The sequence below is a fragment of the Plecotus auritus genome (assembly GCF_963455305.1).
Source record: "Plecotus auritus genome assembly, chromosome: 6".
Taxonomy (NCBI): Eukaryota; Metazoa; Chordata; class Mammalia; order Chiroptera; family Vespertilionidae; genus Plecotus; species Plecotus auritus.
Genome location: NC_137773.1, coordinates 139,158,523 through 139,173,430, shown reverse-complemented (window position 1 = coordinate 139,173,430; position 14,908 = coordinate 139,158,523).

Sequence of the window (14,908 nt, the reverse complement as noted above, 5' to 3'; positions counted from 1 at the left end):
ATGAGTAAAACTAGTCATTTGAAGGGGAGGGGAGGACACCAATTAAATGGGAAAGGTCTTATCTTCTTTAATAGGAAAGAGAAAGGAGAAACTTTAGCTGGAGACAGTTTAACTTGTGTGTTAAGGACTGATGTTTGTTTCAGAACACATGAAAGCAGAAAAGCTAGTAATCCAATTGAGTGTCCTTGCCACCAATTCTGTGTGACCCAACAGCAGTAGCGGGAGCTGGGTGTTGGCCTGGGAATGGGATGGCCCAGCCGCATGGCACTCACTCTCACAGGCAGAGGCAGCAGAAGAGCAAGCGGTCACCACCCCAACCGGGAGCAGGATTTTGTAATATTGTGGAGAGAAAAGCACAGGACGAGTAATGGTACGTAAGGGAAGGGAATGAGAGGAGACAGTACTGAAGGGTATTTTTTAATGGAAATTGGGAAATGCACATGAAGACCTTGAAGTTCTTTTGAAATGATGCTTTGGTTGTGGGACATTTTCACAAACCTTAGTATGAGCTGGGTCATGTCAGTTACAGCTTTGACAGGATTACAAAAATAGAATTACAAATACTCATCCTTAAAGATTCTTACATCTGCTCTTCAGTACCTCAATAGTGCCTTTATGTTTTCTTGATGTATAATTTATGTTTTTATGAACTTGCACATCACACAGTGTAACCTGAGCACATGGCTACTCTGCAGAGTGAATGGGAGGAGGTAAGACCTGAAAAACCATCTCTTTAGGGGACTTCCCCCTCCTTGAGTGTCTAATATCATCTCATTTATTTCAGACTCAGCTACATTATGTTCATCTCTATATCCAGGAATTGTGATAGATGCTGGGGAGACAGAGCAAGGACTTATATGTATGTGTGCTCACCTGTTTACATACACATATCTATAACTATTTTGGTATGTGGCTGCCTATATCTGTACTAAGCTATATATGAGTTCATGCTGGTTTCTCCTAATCTGATGAATCACCACATGGATCATCCTAGCCTTCTCTCCACATTTATCTGCCAACTCCCTTTCCAACACTGAGAAGCCAGTCCCCACCATCTGCCATTTTTCACTTAATTGTTTAATGCCAGTGAGCATGGATAGCAGCGTCAGAACTTTTAACCTGCACTTCTGGGAAAGGACTTTATCAATGGGAGTGCAGGGCTTATGTACCATTTATTTTGTCTTTAATCCTGCAGGCTACACACGTGTTCAGAGTTACTTACATGGCACTTTCTCCCTGCCCCTAGGTCAGTGGTGGGCAAACTGCGGCTTGCGAGCCACATGCGGCTCTTTGGCCCCCTTGAGTGTGGCTCTTTCACAAAATGCCACGGCCTGGGCGAGTCTATTTTGAAGAAGTGTCATTAGAAGAAGTTTAAGTTTAAAAAATTTGGCTCTCAAAAGAAATTTCAATCGTTGTACTGTTGCTATTTGTCTCTGTTGACTAATGAGTTTGCCGACCACTGCCCTATGTGGTTTCACACATTTACAATGCAGTTAGCTTGTCTGTCACATTCTGTGTTCCATCCTGGAATCTCCAACCTCATAAATAATTTTTGAAAAAACATAGTGTACAGTGCTTGCTTCAACAGCACAAATGCTAAAAAATTGTGTACATTAGGGTCACTGTTTGTGCTCTATCATTCTATGGTTTTGACAAATGGGCAGTGTTATGTGTTGACCATTGCAGCATCATACAGAATGATTTCACCATCCTAAAAACTGCCCCCATGCTTCACCTATTCAATTCTCCTTTTCACCTCCTGAACTCCTGGCAGTGATTTTTTTTTTTTTAATCATTGCTGTGGTTTTGACTTTTCTAAAATGCCACATAATTATAATCATACAGTGTGGATCATTTTTGTTTGTTTTGTTAATCCTCACCCAAGGATTTTTTTTCCATTGAATTTTAGAGAGAGTGGAAGGGAGGTAGGAAGAGAGAGAGACACAGAGAGAGAAACATTGATGTGAGAGAGTCACATCAATTGGTTGCCTCCAGCACATGCTTGGACCGGGGCTGGGGATTGAAACTGCAACCCAGGTACATGCCCTTGACCAGGAATCGAACCCATGACCCCTTGGTGCTTAGGCCAATGCTCTACCATTAAGCCACACCAGCCAGGGCCAGTGTGTAGCATTTTTATAGTAGCTTCTCTCACGTAGCAATATGCATTCATAACCATCTATGTCTTTCTATGGTTTGATAGCTTACTTATTTTTATATATATCACAGTTTGTTTATCCATTTAACTATTGAAAGGCATCTTGGTTGCTCTCAGTTGTTGGCAAGAATAAGTAATGATACTATGAAGATTCACAGACAAGTTTCAGTGTAGAGATAAGTCTTCAGTTCAGTTGGGTAAATGCCTAGAGTGCAGTTGCTGGATTGTGTGGTAAGACTGTGTTTAGGAAACTGCCAAACTGTCTTCCAAAGTGGCTGTACCGTTTTTCATTCCCACCAGCAGTGCAAATGCATGAGATGCCTGTTGCTGTTACATCCTTGCCAACAATTGATATTGTCAGTTTTTAAAAATTAGTTATTCTAATAGTGGTAACTCATTGTTGTTCAATTTATAGTTTCCTAATGACAAACGATATAGAACACATCATCATATGCTTACTTGCCATTGGCTATTTTCTTTGGTGAGGTGTGTATTAAGGTCTTTTGATTACCTGATCAGTTTTTCAGACTCTGATCCCTTGTTGCTGTGGTCCTTCTCTAATTGTATCATTGGCACAGACACCACATGCTTGGGGATGTTCAAGGTTGTTATGCACTAAACTGGAATGAATGGGTAAAAAGAACCTGTGTGTAACCTGATGATCTGAAAGAAAGAATGGGTACTAAAATTTAGTTTTTGGACCCAAAGGGGAAAAGGCTATGGATCTGAGTTAGGTGAGACTTAGAAAGATCTCTTGGTGATCCCAACACCTTCTTTCCTCTGTCCCTTTCATTTTTATATTCCACGACATTTATGTCTCTATTTGTCAGTTAGGGATCATGTGGCCATATATTATGATGGTCAAGAGAACATTTCTCGGAGCATATAACCCTGACTTAAGCGGTCCTGGGATTTGAACAATCTCCCATGCGAAGATGCCCAGCACCAAGACGATTATTTCAAACGACCTAAGTATCATCCTTCCTTTTGTATTTGTAGAGATTCAACGGTTTGGCTTATACTCAGTTCTAGTTTGATGGATGGGCTTGCTTAAAATCTGGCAGGCCTATTCAAACTCTCTGGCATTGAGGAGGCTGTGGCTCTTCATCTAGAATATGGACGGGTAGCAAGGGAAATTCTTGGCAGGCTGCTTTGCTGAGACTTGTAAACAATAATTAGGGGACATATACATCCTAATTCTGCTGTTTCATTTCCTTCTTTCAAAATACGTAAAGGAGTTTTGGTTCTGGATAATAAACAGTAAGAATCATAGCACTCTGCATTTAAACCAAATGAGCTGAATGAGGGTATACAATTTTTGCAATTACAATTTTACTGTTTTGCCTATATTCACAATAGAAGAAGAAAACAAGGAATCACAGTTTTCTTGGTATGCAGAGAGCTGGGAGCACATCAAATGCTTTGTGGGACCTCTGGTTGTCAGGTCATTTGGAATCCAGTCAATTCCAGCTCTGCCCATGACTGGTCCTCAGATCTTGACATTAGTCCCCCTGTCCAAAAAGAGTAAGTGGAGGCAGGTGACAGCTGGTTTACCTTTGGGTGCCATATGTGATAACAGGGCATCCTAAAACAGGTTGCAGTTTTTGTGCAAAGGGGAGATCCAAAGAGCTGGTGGTGGGACATACATGATCTGCCTTGAGACATGTATTGACTCTAGTGGCCATCAGGTGGATCCAAGAGCACATTTACAAAGTGGCTGAATCTATGGGACAGAGGCATTTGTGTATCAAAGTTGTTCTGTAAATTGAAACTTTCTTTCCTGACAAAATTTCAGAGACCTAATTCCTGAGAAAAATAGTGACTCCTAGAACAATACAAATGATGCTCAAGGATAGAAACAGTTTTAACAGCAGTATTTAAAGGGAGCACACTGAATGACATATATTTGATATTTTTGTGTCTTGCATTAAATTGGATTTGTGGTAAGGCAGCAATTTTGTAAGTTAATAGAAAGAAGTCAATTTATTTTGGCTATAAATATTTTAATGTTTGCCTTGTCTTTATGCAAATATGGAATTGTGACCTTTTTTAAAGCTTTTTAAAATTGATGAGCAAGAGAGAGAGAGAGAGAGAGAGAGAGAGAGAGAGAGAGAGAGACTGACTTGTTGTTGCACTTATTTATGCATTCATTGGTTGAATTTTGTATGAGTACTGACTGGAGATTGAACCCTTGGTGTATCGGGATGATGTTCTAATCAACCGAGCTACTTGACCAGGGCTGGAATTGTTACCTCTTAAGATATACATATCCCATCTATCCATTAGGTTCAGTGCCCATGATGGGCAAAGAAGAATTAGTGCATATAAGCACAGAGTGATGTGGTTGAAAAAGTTAGAGATAATCAAATTTAGTTTTCTTATCATATTTATGAAAAAACCAAAGTGAGGCAGATTAAATTATTTGCACAAAATCATACAAATAATTAGATTGAGTTGAAACTACTATGTGTCGTTATTCATGAGGTCATTAGTGAAAAACAGCAGCCTTGACAGAGTCAAACTAATAAAATATATGCACAGTGGATGGAATTAACCATCAGAGGGAGCAAAGCAAAAGATGATACAGAAGTGGCTGGGAAGTTAGCAAAAATCCAATCAGGGTGGCCTGCATTTCTCAGGAAGCAGGATAGAGCAATGACTATAACGTAGTAAGTGGAAATAGAATCAATTATATATGGGTGGAAAAGGGTTGTAAGAAGGGATTGGTTATAATAGAGCTGGGACAGAAACCTATGAGCTAGATGTGTGTCCAGCACCTTCCAGTGGCAAAAGTGAACTCTTATTGCAGTTCATGGGTATCTGTGGGTTCTTACCATGGCCTTAATGGTATTACACTTTAAAAATGTCTACTCAGCCCTAACCGGTTTGGCTCAGTGGATAGAGCATCGGCCTGCGGACTCAAGAGTCCCAGGTTTGATTCCGGGCAAGGGCATGTACCTTGATTTCGGGCACATCCCCAATAGGCAGTGTGCAGGAGGCAGCTGATCGATGTTTCTCTCTCATTGATGTTTCTAACTCTCTATTCATCTCCCTTCCTCTCTGTAAAAAAAAAACCAATAAAATATATTAAAAAAAAATAAAATAAAATAAAAATGTCTACTCAGCCCTAGCCAGTTTTGCTCAGTGGATAGAGCGTCGGCCTGTGGACTAAAGGGTCCCAGGTTCGAATCCAGCCAATGGCACATTCCCGGGCTGTGGGCTCAGTCCCCAGTAGAGGGCATGCAGGAAGCAGCTGATCAATGATTCTCTCTCATCATTGATGTTTCTGTCTCTCTATCCCTCTCCCTTCCTCTCTGAATTCAGTAAAAAATATATTTTAAAATGTCTACTCATGTAGACATGTGAACCAATAGCCCCTAACATGTTTATCTATGGTTCTGCTGCTGAAGAATCTGGACCAATAATGTCTCTTCTAGACTGTTATGTCTCTTCAACACTTTTGGTGTTGCCCAAAGCAAATAGAACAAAACCAAATGCTTAAACAAGAAGGTATTAATGATCAAATCAAAGGGACCCTTATCTTTGTGGGAATCTGCAGAAATGGGACCAAGCTTTGAGGGGGGCTTCGGAGACCAGGGTCCAGCCTGATGTTGGCCTTAGTTGATATTTGTGTGTCAATTGGTTCATTAAACGATCCTCAGAATTCTGCCAGAGGGCAGACTAGAGTGCTCTGATGATGAGGTGGCATGAGGGCTTGTCATCCTTGACTTTGTTGAGGTCAACAGATTCTTCGTTTAGTGCAGAGCTACAGTTTCTATGGAAGTTCTTTAAAACGGCCAGGTGCTCATCCTGTGGCCAGTCCACTTATGTAAGTAGACGTAACCTTCCAATTGCTCCTGACTGAGTAATATAATCAGCTACTGATGAGTCCTCAGGCAGGAGAAAAATCTCGGCATTTGGAACATTAGTTAACATCACACGTGCTATAGGAGGCAAGAAATTGAGATGGATTAAGAAAAAAAATTGTGTGTGTTTTAAAGGGAAATGACACATTTCTGTTAGCTGTTTTTATTACGTTTCCATTATCACCTTGTCCTGGGACCAGGGTGATCTTTGTGATCGCTGGGGCAGGTTGGGCATGCCATCTCAGGTACTTAGAATGGCAATTGCCAAGTTCTGTGGGCACTTAACATTGGAAAGACATCTCTCAGTATGTGACATAGACTTCCCTTTTGATGTCTCAGGCTTCTGAATTGAGAAGGAGAGGGACCTAGATGGGAGACTAAGGCTTCTAGTGAGTAGAACAGGGAAAACCCCATTGGAAACTAGCAAACTGGCTTGAGGTCCATGTGCTTCAGTCCCTTTAGCTGCGATTGGCTCCCTGTGGCAGGGAGCTCTGGGTCTTTGGCCGGGCCCTGGATTATGGTCCATCCTCACAGAAGTCTCTTGGTAGAGACTCTCTACTCCTCCTCATTGACTTTTCATTTCATCCACCTAGTTCCTCCGACCTCTCACTCTCTTTTTGCAACCATGCTGCCAACCCAGGTGTACAGGCAAATTTATTCCAGTGTCTGACTCTGGATGGCAACCATTCTAGTTGCTTACCTAATCTGTCTGAACTACCAGGAATTCTTTCAAGACCCGATATGTTTACACTTGTAGTTTGACACTTTGTAGCTAATTGAGCACTAGCAATTTTTGATTGACCAAGATAAAATCAAGCAAAGAAAAAAAAATCAAACAGAAAAACTTAGACTAAATAGCTGATGGTTGTACATCTACCATATAAGTCAACACTTTAAAGTCTTGAGGAGGTAAAAAAGGAAAAGAAAAAAGAGGAGGAGAAAAAAGGAGGAGGAGAAGAAACTTTGTACAAGAGAAGAGTAATAATAAAATAAAAAAAAATAGCTCCACATGCTACTCTGGGCTTCCATTTAGAAGAGAAATAATAATATTTGCATAACATAATGTGATATTTGCATACTATGATATGAAATCACAGTTCATTTGTTGCCACACACCTACAACTCAGCCTTTTTAAATAGACAAGCTCTCTAATGGTTGGTGTTGGCTTTGCTTATCACAGAAACAAAAAACAATAAGCAATTTTATTCGAAGTAGGCCATGGTAATTATGACAGGATGATTGGGCCAACATTGGGAATCAAAGGAACTTGTAATTTCAGGCAGAGCTGATAATCACCCAGTCTGACCTGGCAAAGTCCCAGTGAAGTTTCTCAAGGCCGAATCCATTCTGATTGGCTGTGAGATGTGTCTGATGGGCAGTGCCTGCACTGTCTTGTCTATTCCTTGTTTTCCATCTCATCTCTAGTTTTGAGTGAGCTGTTTCTTTTTTTCATCTGCATCTTTCTCCTAGAGAAGGCAACTAACATTTATTGATGACTTACTGTGTGCCTTCATTTCATCCTATAAACTAGAGAGTATTTATTAGCCTCAGCATACAGATGAGCGGTTGAGGGTTCTGTACAATCAAATATTGTCCAGAGGTCAAGTCAGGAGCTCAAACCAGGCCTGGTCTTTTCATTCTCCTTTAATATTGTCTCCCTAATTTTTTCTTGTCTTTTTTCACAAGGATCCAGAGTTCTGAACTCTTGTAAAAAAGTATGTGCCTCATCTTAAACCTTTAATTCATACTGCCCCAAACAAGGCAAAAATCAAAAAGGCATTAAGCAAGATCATAGTTGAAGCTTTCTGGGTAAAATGACTGTATTGTTAGTTTTGTGAGGGATTGTTGATTCTAAATATTATTATCTCTTTAGTGATAAGAGAAAACCAGAAGCCATGGATGGGTAGCTCAGTTGGTTAGAGCATCATCGCCATATGCCAAGGTTGGGTGTTCGAGCCCCTGTCAGGGCACATATAAGTATCAACCAATGAATGCATAAATAAGTGGAAAACAAATCAGTATTTCTCTCTCTCTTTCAAATCAATAATAATAATTTTTAAAAACCCACAGAAATAAACACACCTCCAAAACCAAATGATATGACCACTGCTTTCTTCATTTCCTTTTTGTCTTAGTCTTTCCTTATTGGCTTTTCTGAATTATTTCATGTTTTACTCCTTGAATCATGAGTTAATTTTGTGTCAGGAACTGTAATTTTGCACTTAATCTTTTACATTATTTATATTTTAAACATATGACTGTCTACCATCAAGTGATATTATGAGACCACACACAGTAGAGGAATCTTAAAACAGTTCCTTCCAATTGAGCTATAGTTATCATAAACTTTTACTGTTACATATAACACCACAGAACAATGTTATGAAGTTTGCTTTAGATGGTAAATTTTATTTAAAAGCAATAAAGAAAAAATTGTGTTTACTTTTATTTGGATCATTTCCAGATTTCTTCATTTTTAAAAGATATAAATGCAAGTTCCTATTTGGGATCATCTTACTTCTGCTCAGGGAATGTCCTTTACAATTTCTTAGGACACATATTTGCTGGCAATAAAAATGTGTCTTCATTTGTTAGCCTGAGAAAGTCTTTATTTTGTCTTTATTTTTAAATAAACTTTTAATTTTATGATAATTTTAGATTAATAGCCAAAATGCAAAGATAGTACAGAAAGTTCCCATATACTCCACCTTCAATTTGCCTGATTATTAACATCTTACATTAATATGGTACATTTTGTTCAATATTGATACATTATTGTTATCATTATTTGCATACAAAATTGCATGTAAAATCTAAAATATAAAAATACAAAAATTGGATTATAATTACTATATCTGTATGGTACATTTATTAAAATTAATCGAGCAGTACTAATTACTTAATTATTATGGACTAATTTCCTTAGTTTTTACCTAATATGCTCTTTAAGATCCTATCCAGAATACCTCATTTTATTTGGTTGACATGTATCTTTAGGTTCCTCTTGGTGTGACACTTTCCCAAACGTTTCCTGATGTTCATGACATTGACAGTTTTGAGAAATAGTGGTCAGTTATTTTGTAGAATGTCCCACAATTGAGATTTATCTCTTTGAGGAAGTCTTCATGTGCAGTCCAGACTTAAGGTGAGGAGAGTTATGCCCCACCTCTTTGAGGGTACAGGATCTACATAGATTATTTAGAGTTCTGCACAGAGATCTGTCTCCCCCCTCCACATTTGTTCTTTATTAGTGTATTCAACCATCTATTTCTATCAGTATGGTCTCATATATATGTATTTTATCTATCCACCCTCAGCTTTTATCTATTTCTACACACTTGTGCACAGATGGCATCTTCAGACCCTTGCCCCTCTGTCATAAGCTTGCTGCTGTGTCTTCCTCAGTGTTAGCCTCCGGGAGGGGTAAGAAGGGTTCTCTGTGGCCCTGGTCGAGCCTCAGGCTCGCACAGGCCCTGTGAACCTGGGCATCAGGAGTAAGGCTTTCTTAGCATTCTTCCCTTCTTTCTTGGGAGAACCAAACTCATACTTGTATCTCTGGTTGGTCTTAGCTGGGAGTTTCCTGCCTCATCTTCAGTCAGAGCAGACCTCTGCTTGCTATAGGGCTTTTGGCCCAGGACTGTTTCCAGTCCTTCCCTAGGCTAGAGCTCTCATCCACCTGCCTCCCTATTGCAATGGCTCTCTGCCTGTGAGTCACAGAGTTTGTTGTCCCTCTCCCAGCAGCTTAAGGCTTTTGCTTTGTCGAAAAGAGAGCCCTGGGGAAATAGAAAGGGCTTTGTTTCTTTCTCCCATGATCCCCTGATCACCCCCTGTACTAAGGGGGAGTTCTCTGGCACCCTTTTCTATCCCCAATATTTCTTGTGAATCCCCAATGTAGGGCTGTTGGAAATAGCTTGTGAGTGTGGATTCCACTTGTATCTGGGGTCTCTAGGCATCCCAGACTGACACCCAGTCCACAATTCACCGTTAATGAATGGATTAAAATCTTAGCTTATTTATTTTTACCCATTTGTATGGTGGCTGCCTCTTCCCCCATGTTTTGATGCAGGTTGGGTAGTTTGTGGTCCATTTCTCCTGGGAGCAGCCTCTCTCTCCTTGCTCACGTATTGGCCTGTTTCATATCTGAAGGTGGAGACAAAGTGTGTTTCATATCTGAAGGTGGAGACAAAGTGTGAAGGCACACGTCTTGCTTTTTATTTTCATGTGCAGTTCTTGGTACTGAATCCAGTTGCATCAACAAGTGTGATGTTTCCCTCTATTATCGTGGTTTTCCTGATGTATCTTCCACACTCATCACTTTTTGAGCAGTTTTGTGGAGGCATATTTTGACTTCTTGACTATGACTAGATTAGGCTTCATGAAGGAAAGTCCTTCTGCACTTGTTCAGACTCACACACGAGGCAGAGAAAGAAATGCCCTTCGGCCGTGGAATACACAGTCTGGTATCTCCCGAGAGAAACACATGGCGCAGTGTAGAGTGGGCATTGTGCCAGAGTTCCAGAGTTAAGGTGTCTGCTTCTTCTATCATAGTTGAAAAAAAATTACCTGCTAAGTGCAAAATAGATAAAATCCTTCTACAATATTATATTTTCATGCAAAATCAGTTCATGAATGTTTAAGAATGAGATGAGGACTTGTATATAAGACTTAAGTCATTTTATGTGTAGACACATATGGGTGTAGGAAGAATGCACAGGAATGTGATAACTGGTCTGAGGGAGAGGATGTAGGTGGAGAATGTAATGGATAAAGATAGCATACAATTTCTCCTAATTATAGGTCAGTGGTGGCTATTGGTGTGTTACCATCTCAAAATTCTTTCCCCTGTTGTTACCCATCTTGACCTGTGACATTTACCAGGGGGGTGATGCCACCTGCCCTCTCAAAATTAAGGCTCAAAATGTAAATGAGTATGAAGGAAAGATCATAGAATATAGGGTCAGTGGGTGTGGATCTGAGTCCTAACTCTACCACTTTCTAGCTTATAACTTGGGTCAAGTTCCCTAACTTTCTGAGCCTCTGTTTTCTCATTTGAAAACATCACAGCCCTGCAAGAGAAAGGAATCAAATTATGGATGTGAAAAAAGCACTTTTCCACTCTAAAGTTCTGTAAATTTTTTATTTTTATTGTGGCATCGTATTCTGCTCCCCTGGAATAAGGGTCCAGGGTAAAAGACCCATTCAATTTGAGAACACATTTTCTTTCAGTGTTCAAATATGCTCATTCCCACAGGAGCATAAACATGTGATCAGTAGCTTAGTTTGTTAATCTGTGTCTTGAGACTTTTGCCTGACTAAGACAATGTTCTTTTCTTGCAAACTGAGAAATGGTAAATTAGAAAGCTGTGGGATGGCTGACTTAAAACAGTAGTCAGTGAAGGAAACATGAACTTAATATGGATACCACAGAGTGTAGCAAAAGCCAGAATATTGGGAAGCAAGGGAATGATAGCTGAGATGAATACATATTTGTATATTTTCAGAAGACTTGCTAGTCCCAAATTTACCTTCTGGCTGGATGGTTTTATAGTGAAGATTAATTTTCTCTGTTATTTTTAAGTGACTCTTGTTTTAATCTTCAACGCAGCTTCTTTCTGGTTGGAACTAAAACTCCAGCCTGCAAACAATAAGTGAGAACTGTGGCCACATATCAGACACGGCGCTTGAGGTGCCAGTGAGGTGATGACTCTGTTTTCACAGCTGGAGTTGGCTGCTTTCTTTGCTTATAATATTCATGGATTCATGTTGCTAGTTGTATATTTCTCTCTGTTCTCCCTTTAGATCAGGAGAGTATTAAAATGGAGATGTGTGAGCCTGTACAATATGCATAAATAGCTACACTGGGAGACAAAATCGACATCAGTCAAGCATTGAAATTCCTTTTTTATCCTTCAATTTGGCTCCAAAGAACTTTGTTTATGCCTCAATATGTCATCTCTTAAGCTTAGCTGTCTAACACCACTCCTCTCTGCAGGAAGGTTAGAAAAGACTTCATCTCTTCAGGATACCATCAGAGAGGACCTAGAAAATGTTTTTATATAAGTGCTAATTAAATAGTGTGTCTATAATTCATTATGCAAACTGGGATATGTTTGCCCATTATAAATTTCAGGAAAACAGAATCCAACAAAGACTCTCCAAGGAAAATCAGAGTGTATTTTAACTCCTCACCCAACATTTGTTGATGTTGGACTAGATTAAATGATTTATGACCTCTGTGATGGTTTCATGATTATAAGGTAACTAGAGGCCCAAAGCATGAAGATTCATGCAAGAATAGGCCTTCCTTCCCCTGGCTGCTGGCACCACCTTTGCTCCTGCCCGGAGCTGCCTTTCCCACCTTCACTCTGGCCAGAGCTGCCTTCTGCCTCTCAACTTGTCGCATCAATTTGCATATTCCCTCCTTATTGGCTGTGGGCACCACTATCTTTGTCACAGAGTTATGGTCAATTTGCATATTCTGTCTTTATTAGATAGGATACTTTTTGTTAGGTGAAAGCTGTATTAGTCAAGCTTCTTTCAAATGATAGAGATAGAAACTCACCTTTACCTCTCTTAGACATAAAAGGGAATTTTTTAGTTCAAGTATTAGGGAGCCCATAACAAATTTCATGCACAGCTGGATCCAGTGGTTCATATAATGTCACTCATTCTCTCTCTCTCTCTCTCTCTCTCTCTCCCTCTCTCTCTCTCTCTCTCTCTCTCTCTCTCCCCTTCCCTCCTTCCCTTCCTCCCTCCCTCTTCTCTTTCCCTCTCCATCTTTGTTTCTCTCTGATCGTTTACTTATCTTTATCCTCCAATATCAACAAGCTGTTTTTATATGGTGGGAATGATGTTTTGTCTTCAGGGCCCAGTGGCACACTCAACCTGGCCAACTCCTGGACCCTACCCCAGGATTTTGATTAGAATAATAATGCAAACCAACATTATTGAGCCCCAGTGTGTCAGGTTTAGCTCATTTAGTTTTCACCACAACACTTTGAGATAGGTGTGTCTATATTTTTCCATCTTATAGATGAGCAAACTGAGGCTCAGTGATATTGAGAAAGTCCTAAGATTACACAGCTTAGGTTCCAGGTGCTGGCTCTGGAGAACATAGTTCAAAGCTCTCATAAGCAGTAGTGAGACAGTGTATTTGAAAGTTTTTGGAAAGAGTAAATGATAAATGTGAGTTGTATACCAATGTGTGGTCCATTGCAAGACATAGTGTTAGAGCAGTGGTTCTTTCATGGTGGCTTGTCCCCATGAAATTTGGCAGTATCTGGAAACCCTTTCAGTTGTCACAGCTGGAAGGGGGGTTGATACAGCATCCAGTGAGTGGAAGCTGGGAATGCTGCTATGCATCCTACGGTACACAGGACAGCCAACCCACAATAAAAATAAAAATTATCCAGCCAATAATGTTGAGGTTTAGAAACTCTGAGCTAGATGAATAGAGATAATATGTGAACTTTGGCTTTTAGAAACTCACAGTTTAGTAAGGGAGACAACCATGTAGACAGATATTAAAAATTCAGTGCTGTGGTTCAGTAGAGTTTGAGACATTAAGGGGGGGCGTGGAGAGAGAGAAGAGACAAAGTCATCTTCATGAACTGTTTAAGAGTTGTCAGGTGGACTTAGAGAGAAACCAAGATGGCGGCATAGGTAAGCACCTAAACTGCTGCCTCACACAACAATTTCAAAACTACAACTAAAAGACAGAACGTCTATCACCCAGAACCACGGGAAAGCTGGCTGAGTGGAAGTTCTACAACTAGAAGGAAAGAGCAAACAGCATTGAGGGGTGCACAAGGCTGAAAAGCTGAGGTACAGAGACGCGCGAATCGAGCTGGCCCCGGGTGACTGAAAGCACTGCTGTTTTCAACCTGAAGGGAGATAAGCTCCTGATTACTCCAAACTCGTTTCTGGGGAGACGCGGGGGGACCCAAACTCCTACGGGGAGAAGCTGGACTGTCTGCCGTGGGGTCGGAAAGTGAGGGAGGCTTGCTTGCAGGGCTGCGTGCAGGAACAATTGTTTATTGTGCTGGGGCGCAGGACGCGGGGACAGGGTCGGAGATGCAGAGCCACAGAGCCGGCTTACTGGCAGCCATCGCTGTTTGCCACGCCCTAGCCTAGTCACGCCCTGAGACCCCACCCTGCACAATCTACGGACCCACCCAAGCTCCAAGCAGCGGCTTTAGCATATGAATGGCCTGCCCTATCACAGTTTAACCTAGCAAACCTGCAGCCCAGGTCAGACAGCTCCAAAACCTCCAAACCCCAAGCAAAGAGGAGAAAACTGTAGTTCTTGCTGTAGCTCCTGCTGGGTGGCCTCAGACAGTAGCTGACCTGCACCCCATTGGAGATCCAGAAGCCAGTGTACCTAGTGCTCAGTGTGAGACACCAGATTTCAACTCCTCACATCCATAAGTGATACATTCAAGAGGCAGACTCAGTGAGCACCAAAGCCCCACTGAAACAAGTCCTGCACCATAAGCGTGTCTCCAGCGCAGCAGTTCTTCCATTATAGACACAGCAGGTCCTCACAGCCAATTGGCCTGGAGGTCAATTCCTCCCAGTGTACCAACAGCAATCAAGGCTTAACTACACCAAGACTTTGCACTCAGCCCACAAAGGGGTGTACCAAAGGCGTCCACCTCAGGTGATTGGGGAGGCTGAGCTACTGGCCTTTATAGGTCACCTACCACACAAAGCCACTCCATCAACATAAGGAAGCAACAAAATGCAGAGACAAAGAAACATGTCACGAATGAGAGAAATGGAGGAAAGCAAACTAATGGACGACATAGAGTTCAGAACCACATTTATAAGGTTACTCAAGAATCTTCTAAAAACCGCTGAGGAACTTAGTGAGACCTTTAAGGA